Here is a 20,389-nt window from a genome sequence, read left to right as displayed (position 1 = left end):
AGCCACTAACCAGACTGAGAGTCGAAGATCAAAATGAATTTTTTATGAGAGAGCCACAAAATTTGATTAACACAAGCCTATCCGATGTTATCCTGACGCCAAATGACTTCGAACAGGCGATAAATGACATGCCCATGCACTCTGCCCCAGGGCCAGACTCATGGAACTCTGTGTTCATCAAGAACTGCAAGAAGCCCCTATCACGAGCCTTTTCCATCCTATGGAGAGGGAGCATGGACACGGGGGTCGTCCCACAGTTACTAAAAACAACAGACATAGCCCCACTCCACAAAGGGGGCAGTAAAGCAACAGCAAAGAACTACAGACCAATAGCACTAACATCCCATATCATAAAAATCTTTGAAAGGGTCCTAAGAAGCAAGATCACCACCCATCTAGAAACCCATCAGTTACACAACCCAGGGCAACATGGGTTTAGAACAGGTCGCTCCTGTCTGTCTCAACTATTGGATCACTACGACAAGGTCCTAAATGCACTAGAAGATAAAAAGAATGCAGATGTAATATATACAGACTTTGCAAAAGCCTTCGACAAGTGTGACCATGGCGTAATAGCGCACAAAATGCGTGCTAAAGGAATAACAGGAAAAGTCGGTCGATGGATCTATAATTTCCTCACTAACAGAACACAGAGTAGTCGTCAACAGAGTAAAGTCCGAGGCAGCTACGGTGAAAAGCTCTGTTCCACAAGGCACAGTACTCGCTCCCATCTTGTTCCTCATCCTCATATCCGACATAGACAAGGATGTCAGCCACAGCTCCGTGTCTTCCTTTGCAGATGACACCCGAATCTGCATGACAGTGTCTTCCATTGCAGACACTGCAAAGCTCCAGGCGGACATCAACCAAATCTTTCAGTGGGCTGCAGAAAACAATATGAAGTTCAACGATGAGAAATTTCAATTACTCAGATATGGTAAACATGAGGAAATTAAATCTTCATCAGAGTACAAAACAAATTCTGGCCACAAAATAGAGCGAAACACCAACGTCAAAAACCTGGGAGTGATCATGTCGGAGGATCTCACCTTCAAGGACCATAACATTGTATCAATCGCATCTGCTAGAAAAATGACAGGATGGATAATGAGAACCTTCAAAACTAGGGAGGCCAAGCCCATGATGACACTCTTCAGGTCACTTGTTCTATCTAGGCTGGAATATTGCTGGACACTAACAGCACCTTTCAAGGCAGGTGAAATTCCGACCTAGAAAATGTACAGAGAACTTTCACGGCGCGCATAACGGAGATAAAACACCTCAATTACTGGGAGCGCTTGAGGTTCCTAAAGCTGTATTCCCTGGAACGCAGGAGGGAGAGATACATGATTATATACACCTGGAAAATCCTAGAGGGACTAGTACCGAACTTGCACACGAAAATCACTCACTACGAAAGCAAAAGACTTGGCAGACGATGCACCATCCCCCCAATGAAAAGCAGGGGTGTCACTAGCACGTTAAGAGACCATACAATAAGTGTCAGGGGCCCGAGACTGTTCAACTGCCTCCCAGCACACATAAGGGGGATTACCAACAGACCCCTGGCAGTCTTCAAACTGGCACTGGACAAGCACCTAAAGTCAGTTCCTGATCAGCCGGGCTGTGGCTCGTACGTTGGTTTGCGTGCAGCCAGGAGCAACAGCCTGGTTGATCAGGCTCTGATCCACCAGGAGGCCTGGTCACAGACCGGGCCGCGGGGGCGTTGACCCCCGGAACTCTCTCCAGGTAAACTCCAGGAAAACAACAGTCACAACCATTCATCACTCTCCCCACAGTCACAACCATTCATTACTCCCACCACTTTCACTACCATTCACCACTCTCACAACATTCACTACCATTCACCACTCTCTCCACAGTCACTACCATTCATCACTCTCAACCATTCATCACTCTCCCCACAGTCACTACCATTCACCACTCTCTCCACAGTCACTACCATTCACCACTCTCTCCACAGTCACTACCATTCACCACTCCCACCACTTTCACTACCATTCACCACTCTCCCCACAGTCACAACCATTCATCACTCTCCCCACAGTCACAACCATTCATCACTCTCCCCACAGTCACAACCATTCATCACTCTCCCCACAGTCACAACCATTCATCACTCTCCCCACAGTCACAACCATTCATTACTCCCACCACTTTCACTACCATTCACCACTCTCTCCACAGTCACTACCATTCACCACTCTCACCACTTTCACTACCATTCACCACTCTCTCCACAGTCACTACCATTCATCACTCTCACCACAGTCACAACCATTCATCACTCTCCCCACAGTCACAACCATTCATTACTCCCACCACTTTCACTACCATTCACCACTCTCACCACTTTCACTACCATTCACCACTCTCTCCTCAGTCACTACCATTCATCACTCTCACCACAGTCACTACCATTCATCACTCTCCCCACAGTCACAACCATTCATTACTCCCACCACTTTCACTACCATTCACCACTCTCACCACATTCACTACCATTCATCACTCTCACCACAGTCACTACCATTCACCACTCTCTCCACAGTCACTACCATTCATCACTCTCACCACAGTCACTACCATTCATCACTCTCACCACAGTCACTACCATCACTCTCACCACATTCACTACCATTCACCACTCTCCCCACAGTCACTACCATTCACCACTCTCCCCACAGTCACTACCATTCATCACTCTCACCACAGTCACTACCATTCATCACTCTCACCACAGTCACTACCATTCATCACTCTCATCACATTCACTACCATTCACCACTCTCCCCACAGTCACTACCATTCACCACTCTCCTCACAGTCACTGCCATTCATCACTCTCACCACAGTCACTACAATTCACCACTCTCACAACAGTCATTAACAATCATCACTCTCACCACAGTCACTACAATTCACCACTCTCACAACAGTCAGCAACAATCATCACTCTCACCACAGTCACTACCATTCATCACTCTCACCACAGTCACTACCATTCATCACTCTCACCACAGTCACTACCATTCATCACTCTCACCACAGTCACTACCATTCATCACTCTCACCACATTCACTACCATTCACCACTCTCCCCACAGTCACTACCATTCACCACTCTCCTCACAGTCACTACCATTCATCACTCTCACCACAGTCACTACAATTCACCACTCTCACAACAGTCATTAACAATCATCACTCTCACCACAGTCACTACCATTCATCACTCTCACCACAGTCACCACCATTCATCACTCTCACCACAGTCACTACCATTCACCACTCTCCCCACAGTCACCACCATTCATCACTCTCACCACAGTCACTACAATTCATCACTCTCGCCACTGTCATAACCATTCATCACTCACCACAGTTACCACCATTCATCATTCTCACCACAGTCACTACCATTCTCTTTCACAACAGTCACTACCATTCTCTTTCACAACAGTCACTACCATTCTCTTTCACAACAGTCACTACCATCCACCACCCTCACCACAGTCACTACCATTCACCACCCTCACCACAGTCACTACCATTCACCATTCTCACAACAGTCACTACCATTCATCACTCTCACCACAGTCACTACCATTCATCATTCTCACCACAGTCACTACCATTCTCTTTCACAACAGTCACTACCATTCTCTTTCACAACAGTCACTACCATTCATCAGTCTCACAACAGTCACTACCATCCACCACCCTCACCACAGTCACTACCATCCACCACCCTCACCACAGTCACTACCATTCACCACCCTCACCACAGTCACTACCATTCACCATTCTCACAACAGTCACTACCATTCATCACTCTCACCACAGTCACTACCATTCATCATTCTCACCACAGTCACTACCATTCTCTTTCACAACAGTCACTACCATTCTCTTTCACAACAGTCACTACCATTCTTCAGTCTCACAACAGTCACTACCATCCACCACCCTCACCACAGTCACTACCATTCACCACCCTCACCACAGTCACTACCATTCACCATTCTCACAACAGTCACTACCATTCATCACTCTCACCACAGTCTCTACTATTCACCATCTTCACACCCTTGCAAACAGTTGATCAGGACCTGGGGATTTGTTAAGTTTTAGTTTCTGTATTTGTCTGAGGACAATGTCACTAGTTACCACAATCGTGCAGAGTTTATTATCGTCCTGTTCTATATAATTTATTATTTCCGGAATTTCGCTAGTATTTTCCTGGGTAAAAACTGAGAGGAAGTATTGAAAATTTCACACATATCCTTATCACTGTCAGTGATCTGACCTGAGTTACTCATAAGTGGGCCAATCTTGTCCCTAATCTTACTTCTGTATACCTGAAAGAACCCTTTTGGGTTAGTCTTTGAATCCCTTGCGACTTTAGCCTCATAGTCCCTTTTTGCTTGATCCTTTTTTTATATCTTTAATTGAATATACTGATTTCTTAACTGCCCATCCCCTCTTTTGATATGCCTATATATGCCTCTCTTTTGACCAATGAGATGTTTTAATCTACTGTTCATCCATTTGGGATCATTTTTGTTAGATCTAATTTACCTACTCGGAACAAAAGTTGTCTGGGCAGCTAGAACTATGCTCTGAAAAACGTCATATTGGCAACAAGATCTCCAACCTGATCCATAGTCAGGACATCCCAATTTAGCCCACCCAGGTAATTTTTCAGTCCCATGAAGTCAGCCAAGCGAAAATCTGGGACAGAGATTTGATTGCAGTTATCTGGGTAATTCCATGATATATTGAAACTAAGTGATTTGTGATCGCTTTCCCCAAGCTCATCATTAACCTCAAGATTATTAATTAGTGAATCTTTGTTGGCAAGAACCAAGTCAAGCAGATTGTTTCCTCTAGTTGGTTCTGTCACAAACTGTTTTAAAAACTAATCCTGAACGGTATCAAGAAAGTCACTAGACTCAACATTTCGTGTCTTATTGTTCCAATCAATTTGTTTAAAGTTAAAATCTCCCATTATCACAACATTTTCATATCTAGATGCCTTATGAATTTCGTCTCATAACAGCTTACTGCACTCCCTATCAAGGTTTGGGGGTCTATAAATCACACCCAAAATTAATGTCACGACCCTCGAAAAACTGTAGCAAAACAGATTCCGTGTCCGATGTTTCTAATCTCATGTCTAAGACAACAATTTAAATTATCTTTGATATCGCCACTCCCCCCCCCCTTCCTGTTGACCCTGTCAGTGTGGAATAGTTTATAACCCTGTATGTTGCATTCAGAAGGTATTTCTCCATCTTTCAGTTGAACCAGGTCTCTGTTATACCAATAATATCTATATTACCTGAACTTGCAAGTAATCTTAGATCTATCTTATTTCTTAGACTCCTACTATTTGTATAGTAAACCTTAAGGGAACTAGTCACTTGTTGCCTTCTACTATCTCTCTCTGTTGATCAACTGATTTGCCTTTACCAGCAACTTTATTTTGAATATTGTCTTTTAAACATATCCCTGAGGTATCCTGGTAATATCTGCTGTTTTCAACTCTAATACTGCAGCCTGATTGTTTCCCACGAGCACACATACCTCTATAAATTATCAGTTTAAAGTCCTCAATTACCCCTTCAATTGAATTGGCTAATGCAATCACTCTAGTCCCAGAGAGATGAATCCCGTCCCTTGCATGCATATCACGTCTGCCATACAATTTGTCCCAGTTATCAATGAACGGGATTGCAAGTTCCTTGCAGTACCTGTCTAGCCATCAATTTATACCAGTTCCCCTAGACATCCATTTATTGCCCACTCCCTTTCTAGACAAGAAGCTACATATAATTGGGATTCCTCCCATAGACCTGACTAATTTTATGGCTGACTTGTACTTATCCAGTAGCTCCTGTCTCCTACCCTTCCCAATGTCATTACACTGAGCACTAAGACATAATGGGCTTTCTCCCATTACCTGACATAATATTATCCCATCTGCTATGTCACCAACACCAGCTCCTGGGAGGCACACCCTCTGTCTGACCTTCTTATCTCTGTTACAAAAAGCACGGTCCATATATCTTACCTGAGATTCTCCTACAATTAGAATATTCTTACGTTGATTAGCAAGGGAGTCAATGATACCTTTAACCTCACTAACCACTGAAGTACACTCGTCCTGGAGAACAGAGAATCGATTTTCTACCTTCACATCTTCTCTTTTAACCCTCCTTATCTTCCTTCTGCCTGAGCTGTAGACCACTTGCCACTTAAAGTGGCTGGTACTCTCACAGCTGGTAACCATTTCCTCTTTACCAACTCCATCCATCTCACATTCACTCCCAGACCCATATAGGTGAAGCTTCAGCCTCCCATTTTCCTCCAGAAGAGTAGAACCTTCTCCTTCAACACTTTAACCTGAGACTGTAAAACACTGTATTGTAATGTAACTTATGACATATGATAAGTTCCCAGCAGTTAGAAGCTTAGTGCTAGCTATTAACTATCTCCTAGTTAGTCTATCGTATATTATCGGCAGACTGTGGGGCCTATCCCACCCGACCCCATGTGGGGTGAGAGGACCGGTGGTGGTTGGCATTCGGTGGGCTTCCCCTCCCTCACAGAGACACCCTCGTGGGTGCCACCCATGTTTCCATATTCTGAAAAAACTTCCCCTCATTTTCTGCTGTTGCTGCCCTTGCAACATTGCACAACTCCTGATGATGCAGTGACAAGTGGAAAAGTACTTCAGCCCAAGATTTCCACCCTCTGTGGTTTGGCTTGCATTGTTAAGTTCGCCTGCCTGCGATTATTTTGCATATATATATATTCTACCTCATGATGTTTGCACTGCTGCTTCATGTTGTCTGCCACTGCTGCTTCATGTTGTCTGTCACTGCTGCTTCATGTTGTCTGCCACTGCTGCTTCATGTCTGCCACTGCTGCTTCATGTTGTCTGCCACTGCTGCTTCATGTTGTCTGTCACTGCTGCTTCATGTTGTCTGCCACTGCTGCTTCATGTTGTCTGTCACTGCTGCTTCATGTTGTCTGCCACTGCTGCTTCATGTCTGCCACTGCTGCTTCATGTTGTCTGCCACTGCTGCTTCATGTTGTCTGTCACTGCTGCTTCATGTTGTCTGCCACTGCTGCTTCATGTTGTCTGTCACTGCTGCTTCATGTTGTCTGCCACTGCTGCTTCATGTCTGCCACTGCTGCTTCATGTTGTCTGCCACTGCTGCTTCATGTTGTCTGTCACTGCTGCTTCATGTTGTCTGCCACTGCTGCTTCATGTTGTCTGCCACTGCTGCTTCATGTTGTCTGCCACTGCTGCTTCATGTTGTCTGCCACTGCTGCTTCATGTTGTCTGCCACTGCTGCTTCATGTCTGCCACTGCTGCTTCATGTTGTCTGCCACTGCTGCTTCATGTTGTCTGCCACTGCTGCTTCATGTTGTCTGCCACTGCTGCTTCATGTCTGCCACTGCTGCTTCATGTTGTCTGCCACTGCTGCTTCATGTTGTCTGTCACTGCTGCTTCATGTTGTCTGTCACTGCTGCTTCATGTTGTCTGTCACTGCTGCTTCATGTTGTCTGTCACTGCTGCTTCATGTTGTCTGTCACTGCTGCTTCATGTTGTCTGTCACTGCTGCTTCATGTTGTCTGTCACTGCTGCTTCATGTTGTCTGTCACTGCTGCTTCATGTTGTCTGCCACTGCTGCTTCATGTTGTCTGCCACTGCTGCTTCATGTTGTCTGTCACTGCTGCTTCATGTTGTCTGCCACTGCTGCTTCATGTTGTCTGCCACTGCTGCTTCATGTTGTCTGTCACTGCTGCTTCATGTTGTCTGCCACTGCTGCTTCATGTTGTCTGCCACTGCTGCTTCATGTTGTCTGTCACTGCTGCTTCATGTTGTCTGTCACTGCTGCTTCATGTTGTCTGCCACTGCTGCTTCATGTTGTCTGCCACTGCTGCTTCATGTTGTCTGTCACTGCTGCTTCATGTCTGCCACTGCTGCTTCATGTTGTCTGTCACTGCTGCTTCATGTTGTCTGTCACTGCTGCTTCATGTTGTCTGCCACTGCTGCTTCATGTTGTCTGTCACTGCTGCTTCATGTTGTCTGTCACTGCTGCTTCATGTTGTCTGTCACTGCTGCTTCATGTTGTCTGTCACTGCTGCTTCATGTTGTCTGCCACTGCTGCTTCATGTTGTCTGCCACTGCTGCTTCATGTTGTCTGCCACTGCTGCTTCATGTTGTCTGCCACTGCTGCTTCATGTCTGCCACTGCTGCTTCATGTTGTCTGCCACTGCTGCTTCATGTTGTCTGCCACTGCTGCTTCATGTTGTCTGCCACTGCTGCTTCATGTCTGCCACTGCTGCTTCATGTTGTCTGCCACTGCTGCTTCATGTTGTCTGTCACTGCTGCTTCATGTTGTCTGTCACTGCTGCTTCATGTTGTCTGTCACTGCTGCTTCATGTTGTCTGTCACTGCTGCTTCATGTTGTCTGTCACTGCTGCTTCATGTTGTCTGTCACTACTGCTTCATGTTGTCTGTCACTGCTGCTTCATGTTGTCTGTCACTGCTGCTTCATGTTGTCTGCCACTGCTGCTTCATGTTGTCTGCCACTGCTGCTTCATGTTGTCTGTCACTGCTGCTTCATGTTGTCTGCCACTGCTGCTTCATGTTGTCTGCCACTGCTGCTTCATGTTGTCTGTCACTGCTGCTTCATGTTGTCTGCCACTGCTGCTTCATGTTGTCTGCCACTGCTGCTTCATGTTGTCTGTCACTGCTGCTTCATGTTGTCTGTCACTGCTGCTTCATGTTGTCTGCCACTGCTGCTTCATGTTGTCTGCCACTGCTGCTTCATGTTGTCTGTCACTGCTGCTTCATGTCTGCCACTGCTGCTTCATGTTGTCTGTCACTGCTGCTTCATGTTGTCTGTCACTGCTGCTTCATGTTGTCTGCCACTGCTGCTTCATGTTGTCTGTCACTGCTGCTTCATGTTGTCTGCCACTGCTGCTTCATGTTGTCTGTCACTGCTGCTTCATGTCTGCCACTGCTGCTTCATGTTGTCTGTCACTGCTGCTTCATGTTGTCTGCCACTGCTGCTTCATGTTGTCTGTCACTGCTGCTTCATGTTGTCTGCCACTGCTGCTTCATGTTGTCTGTCACTGCTGCTTCATGTCTGCCACTGCTGCTTCATGTTGTCTGTCACTGCTGCTTCATGTTGTCTGTCACTGCTGCTTCATGTTGTCTGCCACTGCTGCTTCATGTTGTCTGTCACTGCTGCTTCATGTTGTCTGTCACTGCTGCTTCATGTCTGCCACTGCTGCTTCATGTTGTCTGTCACTGCTGCTTCATGTTGTCTGTCACTGCTGCTTCATGTTGTCTGCCACTGCTGCTTCATGTTGTCTGCCACTGCTGCTTCATGTCTGGCACTGCTGCTTCATGTTGTCTGCCACTGCTGCTTCATGTTGTCTGCCACTGCTGCTTCATGTTGTCTGCCACTGCTGCTTCATGTCTGCCACTGCTGCTTCATGTTGTCTGCCACTGCTGCTTCATGTTGTCTGTCACTGCTGCTTCATGTTGTCTGTCACTGCTGCTTCATGTTGTCTGTCACTGCTGCTTCATGTTGTCTGTCACTGCTGCTTCATGTTGTCTGTCACTGCTGCTTCATGTTGTCTGTCACTGCTGCTTCATGTTGTCTGTCACTGCTGCTTCATGTTGTCTGTCACTGCTGCTTCATGTTGTCTGCCACTGCTGCTTCATGTTGTCTGCCACTGCTGCTTCATGTTGTCTGTCACTGCTGCTTCATGTTGTCTGCCACTGCTGCTTCATGTTGTCTGCCACTGCTGCTTCATGTTGTCTGTCACTGCTGCTTCATGTTGTCTGCCACTGCTGCTTCATGTTGTCTGCCACTGCTGCTTCATGTTGTCTGTCACTGCTGCTTCATGTTGTCTGTCACTGCTGCTTCATGTTGTCTGCCACTGCTGCTTCATGTTGTCTGCCACTGCTGCTTCATGTTGTCTGTCACTGCTGCTTCATGTCTGCCACTGCTGCTTCATGTTGTCTGTCACTGCTGCTTCATGTTGTCTGTCACTGCTGCTTCATGTTGTCTGCCACTGCTGCTTCATGTTGTCTGTCACTGCTGCTTCATGTTGTCTGCCACTGCTGCTTCATGTTGTCTGTCACTGCTGCTTCATGTCTGCCACTGCTGCTTCATGTTGTCTGTCACTGCTGCTTCATGTTGTCTGCCACTGCTGCTTCATGTTGTCTGTCACTGCTGCTTCATGTTGTCTGCCACTGCTGCTTCATGTTGTCTGTCACTGCTGCTTCATGTCTGCCACTGCTGCTTCATGTTGTCTGTCACTGCTGCTTCATGTTGTCTGTCACTGCTGCTTCATGTTGTCTGCCACTGCTGCTTCATGTTGTCTGTCACTGCTGCTTCATGTTGTCTGTCACTGCTGCTTCATGTCTGCCACTGCTGCTTCATGTTGTCTGTCACTGCTGCTTCATGTTGTCTGTCACTGCTGCTTCATGTTGTCTGCCACTGCTGCTTCATGTTGTCTGTCACTGCTGCTTCATGTTGTCTGTCACTGCTGCTTCATGTTGTCTGTCACTGCTGCTTCATGTTGTCTGTCACTGCTGCTTCATGTTGTCTGTCACTGCTGCTTCATGTTGTCTGTCACTGCTGCTTCATGTTGTCTGTCACTGCTGCTTCATGTTGTCTGTCACTGCTGCTTCATGTTGTCTGTCACTGCTGCTTCATGTTGTCTGTCACTGCTGCTTCATGTTGTCTGTCACTGCTGCTTCATGTCTGCCACTGCTGCTTCATGTTGTCTGTCACTGCTGCTTCATGTTGTCTGTCACTGCTGCTTCATGTTGTCTGTCACTGCTGCTTCATGTCTGCCACTGCTGCTTCATGTTGTCTGTCACTGCTGCTTCATGTTGTCTGCCACTGCTGCTTCATGTCTGTCACTGCTGCTTCATGTTGTCTGTCACTGCTGCTTCATGTTGTCTGTCACTGCTGCTTCATGTTGTCTGTCACTGCTGCTTCATGTCTGCCACTGCTGCTTCATGTTGTCTGTCACTGCTGCTTCATGTTGTCTGCCACTGCTGCTTCATGTCTGTCACTGCTGCTTCATGTTGTCTGCCACTGCTGCTTCATGTTGTCTGCCACTGCTACTTCATGTTGTCTGTCACTGCTGCTTCATGTTGTCTGTCACTGCTGCTTCATGTCTGCCACTGCTGCTTCATGTTGTCTGTCACTGCTGCTTCATGTTGTCTGCCACTGCTGCTTCATGTCTGTCACTGCTGCTTCATGTTGTCTGTCACTGCTGCTTCATGTTGTCTGCCACTGCTGCTTCATGTTGTCTGTCACTGCTGCTTCATGTCTGCCACTGCTGCTTCATGTTGTCTGTCACTGCTGCTTCATGTTGTCTGTCACTGCTGCTTCATGTCTGTCACTGCTGCTTCATGTTGTCTGTCACTGCTGCTTCATGTTGTCTGCCACTGCTGCTTCATGTTGTCTGCCACTGCTGCTTCATGTTGTCTGTCACTGCTGCTTCATGTTGTCTGTCACTGCTGCTTCATGTCTGCCACTGCTGCTTCATGTTGTCTGTCACTGCTGCTTCATGTTGTCTGTCACTGCTGCTTCATGTCTGTCACTGCTGCTTCATGTTGTCTGTCACTGCTGCTTCATGTTGTCTGTCACTGCTGCTTCATGTCTGTCACTGCTGCTTCATGTTGTCTGCCACTGCTGCTTCATGTTGTCTGTCACTGCTGCTTCATGTCTGTCACTGCTGCTTCATGTTGTCTGCCACTGCTGCTTCATGTTGTCTGTCACTGCTGCTTCATGTCTGTCACTGCTGCTTCATGTTGTCTGCCACTGCTGCTTCATGTTGTCTGTCACTGCTGCTTCATGTCTGTCACTGCTGCTTCATGTTGTCTGTCACTGCTGCTTCATGTTGTCTGTCACTGCTGCTTCATGTCTGTCACTGCTGCTTCATGTTGTCTGCCACTGCTGCTTCATGTTGTCTGTCACTGCTGCTTTATGTCTGTCACTGCTGCTTCATGTTGTCTGCCACTGCTGCTTCATGTTGTCTGTCACTGCTGCTTCATGATGTCTGCCACTGCTGCTTCATGTTGTCTGTCACTGCTGCTTCATGATGTCTGCCACTGCTGCTTCATGTTGTCTGCCACTGCTGCTTCATGTTGTCTGTCACTGCTGCTTCATGTTGTCTGCCACTGCTGCTTCATGTTGTCTGTCACTGCTGCTTCATGATGTCTGCCACTGCTGCTTCATGTTGTCTGCCACTGCTGCTTCATGTTGTCTGTCACTGCTGCTTCATGTTGTCTGCCACTGCTGCTTCATGTTGTCTGTCACTGCTGCTTCATGTTGTCTGTCACTGCTGCTTCATGTTGTCTGCCACTGCTGCTTCATGTTGTCTGTCACTGCTGCTTCATGTTGTCTGTCACTGCTGCTTCATGTTGTCTGCCACTGCTGCTTCATGTTGTCTGCCACTGCTGCTTCATGTTGTCTGCCACTGCTGCTTCATGTTGTCTGCCACTGCTGCTTCATGTTGTCTGCCACTGCTACCTCATGATGTCTGTTCCCACCTTCGTTAATGTATTGAAGAGCTTTCTAATATGTGAAGGCTGAGGGGCAGTGCCAATCGGACAGGTATTAGACAGTAACGTCATTTGTTTACTCTTAAACATCGCCAAAGAATTAAACATTTCTGCTACTTTGAGCTCAATTTCAAGGAACTTTTCGCCATAAAATCAATCAAAATCATACGAAAACCACACGAAAATATACCGCTAAGGGGAGGCTAATGGCTGAGAAGTGAACTCCGTTATTATGGTCCGATTTCTTTAAATTTTTGGTGTACGCTAAGAAGCATCTTCCCATCGTACATTGCCCAACTTTCAATAAGATCGTCCAACAAACAACTAAGATCCAATTCCCTAGATCAAGAGCAAGAGCCTCTCACCAGTGTCAAGGAACCTCCCTCGAGGCCCACTTGCATTTGGAAATTTCGCTCGCACGTGGATGCACTTATAAGTAGAGGTATATATATATATACATGTATATATATATATATATATATATATATATATATATATATATATATATATATATATATATATATATATATATATATATATATAATATATATATATGATATATATATATGACAGCAGGCGTGCGTGAGCGTGTTTGATAGGAGTGAATGGAGACAAATGGTTTTTAATACTTGACGTGCTGTTGGAGTGTGAGCAAAGTAACATTTATGAAGGGATTCAGGGAAACCGGCAGGCCGGACTTGAGTCCTGGAGATGGGAAGTACAGTGCCTGCACTCTGAAGGAGGGGTGTTAATGTTGCAGTTTAAAAACTGTAGTGTAAAGCACCCTTCTGGCAAGACAGTGATGGAGTGAATGATGGTGAAAGTTTTTCTTTTTCGGGTCACCCTGCCTTGGTGGGAATCGGCCGATGTGTTAATAAAATAAATAAAAAAAAAGTCGATTTGCGGAAAAGGCCAAAATTTTTTTTTTTTTAATGAGACATAATTCAATGGGAGAATTATTTGTTGGGAACTTTAATTCTGGGGGGATTTTTTATCGCATGGAATAAATTTTCAGATGGAATTATTGAAGTTGGGAATTACTTGATGTGGGGGAATTATTAGTTATGGCGAACTAATTGGTATAATGCGTCACGTAGCTGGATTGCTGGCTCACTCGGCTAACAACTGAGGTCTGGGGATCGATCCCCAGTACGGCTGATAACATTATGGCGAGTTTCCATAAGACCCTTCTGCCCATGTGCACCTATCAGTAAAATTGGTACCTGGGTGTTAGTCGACTGGTGTGGGTCGCATCCTGGGACAAATCTGACCTAATTTGCGGGAAATGCTCAGTATAACAAACGACTTTCTATACAGTAGTATGTCATTAATGTCAGCTATGGTCTGTATACCTTGTACATGTACTTGTAATAAATTAAGATAATATTAGTATTGATGACGGGAAAATGGTGAGTGGTGCACTTAGTAGTCTGTGGAAACAATGAACTTTATCTATAGAAGCAAAGAGGGGAATGTATGAGAATATAGTTATACCAACGCTTCTATATGGGTGAGAAACATGGGTAGTGAATGTTACAACAAGGAGAAGGCTGGAGGCAGTCGAGATGTCATGTCTAAGGGCAATGTGTGGTGTGAATATATTTCAGGGAATTCGTAGTTTGGAAATTAGGAGATGTGCGGGATTACCAAAACCATTATCCAGAGGGCTGAGGAGGGGTTGAGGTGGTTCGGACATACAGAGAGAATGGAACGAAACAGAATGATTTCGAGAGTGTATAAATCTGTAGGAAGGAGGGGTAGGGGTCGGCCTAGGAAAGGTTGGAGGGAGGGCGTAAAGGAGGTTTTGTGTACGATTAGCTTGGACTATCAGCAAGCATGCATGAGCATGTTAGATAGAAGCGAATGGAGGACTTGTGCTGTTGGAGTGTAAGCAAGGTAATATTTATGAAGGGATTCAGGGAAACTGGCAGACCGGACTTGAGTCCTGGAGATGGGAAGTACGGTGTCTGCACTCTGAAGGAGGGGTGTTAATGTTGCAGTTTTATAACTGTAGTGTAAGTGCACCTCTGACAAGACAGTGATGGAGTGAATGATGCAAGTTTTTTTTTCGAGCCACCCTGCCTTGGTGGGAAACGGCCGGTGTGTTAATAAAATAATAAAATTATTATTATTATTATTATTATTATTATTATTATTATTACTACTACTAATTTATAGGGAATTATCTGTTGTAGTCAGTTATTTGTTGTAGGAAATTATTTGTTATTGGGAGTAATATTTTTAGACAATGGCCGTGTTCCATGAAGACATGGTCACCCAGCTGCCCTCAAGCACAAACATTCACCATCTTCAATACACATTTAATGTCTTTCTTGCTAGAAGCTTGCAGACATCCTCACCCCTCCTTCAGAGTGCAGCAGCTGTACTTCCCACCTCCAGACTCTAATCTGGTTTTCCAGATTCCCTGAATCCCTTCATAAGTGTAATCTTGTTAACACTTCAACAGCACGTTGGAGTGTCAGATCTAACATACTCACACAAGCCTGCTGGATGCTTAAGCTCTTGGCACTCAAAATTATTACCCAGTCGTTCCAAGCCTTCTTGAGGCGGCCCTTACCAGTTCTCTCCACACAAGTTATATACACTCTCTGAGTTATCCTATTCTGCTTTAAAACTCTAAATACCCAAACCACCACAACAAGCACTCTTCAATCCTCTGAATAATATTTTGGTATCCTCGCACTGTCTTGTATACTTCGAATTCTCAGCATAATATGTACACAGTACCAAGCACTCAAACACGACATCTCCACTGTCTCCAGCTTCCTCCTCGCAGTACACCACCCATCCCTGGAGAGACCCCTGTTAACCCTTCCACTCTCCCCTTGGGTGACCTCTGCCTCCCCTTAAACCCTCCCCTGGGGTGACCCCTGCTTCCTCTTCCACCCTCCCCTGGGGTGACCCCTGCTACCCCTTCCACTCTCCCCTGGTGTAACCCCTGTTTCGCAGTCCACCCTCCCCTGGATTGACCCCTGCCTCCCCTTCCACTTTCTCCTGAGGTGACCTCTGCCACCCATTCCACCTTCCCCTGGGATGACATCTATTACCCCTTCCACTCTCCCCTGGGGTAACCCCTGCTACCTCTTCCACTCTCCCCTGGGGTGACCCTAGCTTCCCGTCCACCCTCCCTGGGTTGTCCCCTGCCTCCCCTTCCACCTTCCCCTGGGTGGGGATACCTCTGCCTCCCTTCCACCTTCCCCGTGACCCTTGTCTCCCTTTCTACCTTCCACTGGGTTGACCTCTGCCTCACCTTCCTCCTTCCCCTCCCTGTGGTGACCCCTGCCTCCCCTTCCACCTTCCCTGGGGTGACCCCCTGCCTCCCCTTCCACCTTCCCTGGGGTGACCCCCTCCCTCCCCCTTCCACCCTCCCATGGTGACCCCTGCCTCCCTGGGTGACCCCCTGTCTCACCTTCCACCTTCCCCTAGGTTGACCACTGCCTCCCTTCCACTTTCCCCTGGGCTGACCCCTGCCTCACCTTCCACCTTCCCCTGGGTGACCCTCCTCCCCTTCCTTCCACCCTTCCCTGGGGTGTCTTCTGCCTCCCCTGGAGTGACCTGTGGCTCACCTTCCACCTTTCCCTGGGGTGACCGCTGCCTCCCCTTCCACCCTTCCCCTGGGGTGATCCCTGCCTCACCTTCCACCCTTCCCCTGGGGCGAACCCTGCCTCAAAGACCACCTTCCCATGGGCTGACTCCTGCCTTCACTTCCACCTTCCCCTGGGGTGATCCCTGCCTCACCTTCCACCCTTCCCCTGGGGCGAACCCTGCCTCAAAGACCACCTTCCCATGGGCTGACTCCTGCCTTCACTTCCACCTTCCCCTGGATTAGCCCCTGCCTTCACTTCCACCTTTCCCTGGATTAGCCCCTGCCTCCCCTTCAACCTTCCCCTGGGTTGACCCCTGCCTCCCTTTCCACCTTCCCCTGGACTAACCCCTGCCTTCTCTTCCACGGGGGTGACCCCTGCCTCCCCTTTCACACTTCCCTGGGGTGACCTCTGCCTCCCCTTCCACACTTCCCTGGGGTGACCCCTGCTCACCTTCCACCCTCCCCTGGGGTGACCCCTGCCTCAATTTCCACCCTCCCCTGAGGTGACCCCCTGCCTCACCTTCCACCCTCCCTGGGGTGACCCCTGCCTCACCTTCCACCTTCCCGGGGTGACCCCTGCCTCCCCTTCCACACTCCCCTGGGGTGGCCTCTGCCACACCTTCCACACTCACCTTAGGGTGACCCTGCCTCACCTTCCACCCTCCCCTGGGTGACCCCTCCGCCTCACCTTCCTCCCTCCCCTGTGGTAACCCTGCCTCACCTTCCACTCCCTGGGGTGACCCCTGGCTCACCTTCCACCTCTCCCTGGGGTGACCCCTGCCTCACCTTCCACCCCTCCCTGGGGTGACCCCTGCCTCACCTTCCACTCTCCACTAGGGTGACCCCTGCCTCACCTTCCACCCCTCCCTGGGGTGACCCCTGCCTCACCTTCCACCCCTCCCTGGGGTGACCCCTGCCTCACCTTCCACCCTTCCCTGGGGTGACCCCTGCCTCACCTTCCACCCCTCCCTGGGGTGACCCCTGCCTCACCTTCCACCCCTCCCTGGGGTGACCCCTGCCTCACCTTCCACCCTCCCCTGGGGTGACCCCTGCCTCACCTTCCACCCTCCCCTGGGGTGACCCCTGCCTCACCTTCCACCCTCCCCTGGGGTAACCCCTGCCTCACCTTCCACCCTCCCCTGGGGTAACCCCTGCCTCACCTTCCACCCTCCCCTGGGGTAACCCCTGCCTCACCTTCCACCCTCCCCTGGGGTAACCCCTGCCTCACCTTCCACCCTCCCCTGGGGTAACCCCTGCCTCACCTTCCACCCTCCCTGGGTAACCCCCTCCTCTCACCTTCCACCCGTCCCCTGTAACCTCCTGCCCACCCTCCAGTCCCCAACCCCTTCCTCACCTTCCACCCTCCCCTGGGGTCCCCCAACCCCTGCCTCACCTTCCACCCTCCCTGGGGTAACCCCTGCCTCACCTTCCACCCTCCCCTGGGGTAATCTGCCTCACCTTCCACCCTCCCTGGGGTGACCCCTGCCTCACCTTCCACCCTCCCCTGGGGTAACCCCTGCCTCACCTTCCACCCTCCCCTGGGGTAACCCCTGCCTCACCTTCCACCCTCCCCTGGGGTAACCCCTGCCTCACCTTCCACCAGGTCATCCACTTCACACATTGCTGTCACATACACGTGGCCCATCTATCATGATTTCTGAAATTTATGGAGAGTTATTGCCGATTACCGTGATATATACTGAGAGAGAGAGAGAGAGAGAGAGAGAGAGAGAGAGAGAGAGAGAGAGAGAGAGAGAGAGAGAGAGAGAGAGAGAGAGAGAGAGAGAGAGAGAGAGAGAGAGAGAGAGAGAGAGAGAGAGAGAGAGAGAGAGAGAGAGAGAGAGAGGGGGTAAACGACTGTGGAATTCTGTCATCGCTAAGGTCCCACAGACTGGCAGAGTTCAAAACACACCTTTGGGAATTCTAACACAATTCCTCTGACCACTACAGAGGAACAAATCCTCCTTCCCAGCAACGGGAAGGCCTTGGATCTGTTAATTCTCCTACACCTGACATCTCTGCTTCAGCCACTGCCAGTCTACTTGACAGTGCACATACCATCTCTGATCCTACACCTGTCAGCACACCTGCCGATACTATTCTAGAATCTGGTAGTAGTGTTTCGACAGCAAGTTCTGAGCCAGGAGTTTCTCCACCAGAGAACGGTGCAGTTAGTGATCAGGGAACTATCACTGCACCTGATCACCTACTGCGCCGAAGTATGAACAGCAGGGACACATCTGTCAGAACTGGTAGAGGGCGGGGTAGAGGACGTGGAGGAGGACGTGGTGGAAGACATCTACAGCCGTCTCACCCTCCACTAACACAGTTCCAGCGGCAGAATCTGAGGACAAATCTGCGAAACACAGGAGGTGCAACAAATCCTAGTCCACCCTCCCAGGCACCTAGGCTGTGCTCTCGCTGTCACCGGAAGGGGCACTCTGCCAACAACTGCCTGCGAGATACCAGGTGTAACTACTGCTACAAGAAAGGACATAAGGAGGACCAGTGTCGGAAGAAAAAGGAACTTGACAGACAGGGCCACCTGTTCAGAGACCTGTTCTCAGAACAAACCAGCAGGATCTCTGAATTGGTAAACACTCTCACACGTCACCCACTTAGCTACTCCTATCCCAGCCCAGCAGGTGGGATTGGGCCTTATACAAGACCACAGACCTACATCCCTGCAGCTGCCTCAGTACTACCCACCTCTCTCAAGGGCAGGCACCTTATATTCCCTCACACCCACCCACCACCTCAAGCTGACCACTTCATCATGAGGGAGCCAGTCTATCAGCATCCTGTCGGCCAACATTAGAGGTTTCATTACTAATGTTGGAGAGCTCACACATAGCTTTGTGAACACTGACGTCCAGACATGATAGCTGTTGTTGTCATTTTTGGATGACAGGACTCAGAAAATTTTGCAAGAATTGCTGGACACACCTCATGGATGAGAAGAGACAGGCAAGGGCAAGGAGGTGGTGTTGCTGTGTGCTTCTAAAAGTGTTCATGCCCTCAGCACATAGATGTTGCCACCCCTACACATCTTGAAATGATGTTCTTCAAGCTCTGTATAAACACTAGTACCTCCTGTACTAGCATGTGCAATGTACAGACCTCAGTGGCAACATGCAGACCCTATCAACTTCCTAATGGAAAATATTGACTCCCTTCTGCTACAGCACAACTGTCAACATATTATAATTGCTTGGTAGACCTCAACCAGCACCTTATACAGAGGGACTTTCTTTGATGACCTTCTTGCAGTGTTTGACATGAGAAACTTTGTTGATTTCCCAACTCATATCTCTCTGGCTCCTCCCTTGACCCAGTAGTGAGTGATCTGGCAGAAGGCATAGTCACTTGTCAACCCTCGGCTACGTTGGATCGTCTGACCACAAGGCTGTTTTTTTTACCACACTTAAGATCCCAACAGAACGAGGTGAGGAGTCCACACGCACAACCTGGCTATGGGAAAGAGGTGAATTGGCTACGCCCTTTGCTCTGAGTCTCGCCACCACCGACTGGAATGCTCTCTCCAGGGGATGTTGACAACCAAGTGAAAGTTTCCTTCACTGGATACATCCTTAATCTGCAATCAAGAACACATTCCTCACCTGGCAATATGTGACAAAGCCTACAGATCAGCCTTGGTTTGGCTTTGTTGTAGAGAGGCTGCTACTGCTAAGTACAAAGCATGGCGAAGGTATAAGAGACATCCTACCACCTATAACAGGAACTTGCACCATGCAAGCCTGTAGGTGCATAGGGTGATGTTCAAAAGGTGGGCCATTGCTAAATGGGAGGTGGACACTAAAGAAAGTTAGCATCAGGTAGGGTAGGCTCCAAAACCTGGTGGTCCCTGGTCAAGGACAGACAAGGTTATCTGCCGGATGAACTTATTCCACCTCTAAATCGACAGGATGGGACCACCTCTACTAGTAGTCAAGAGAAGGCGGACCTCTTTGCTGGACACTTTGCTACAAAATGCAAGTTCCCTGATCCAGCAAGGGACCCTCCTTGGCTAGCTGCAAGAACTGTGTCAAAACTGTCAGTGGTGACAATAAGGCAGGAGGAGGTCATTTCCTTCCTTAAATCACTTGACCAGGAAAAGGCTGCTGGGCCCAGACAAGTTGAGCCCA

The sequence above is a fragment of the Cherax quadricarinatus genome, chromosome 38, assembly GCF_038502225.1.
Source record: "Cherax quadricarinatus isolate ZL_2023a chromosome 38, ASM3850222v1, whole genome shotgun sequence".
Classification (NCBI taxonomy): domain Eukaryota; kingdom Metazoa; phylum Arthropoda; class Malacostraca; order Decapoda; family Parastacidae; genus Cherax; species Cherax quadricarinatus.
Note: the sequence above shows the minus strand (reverse complement) of the source record.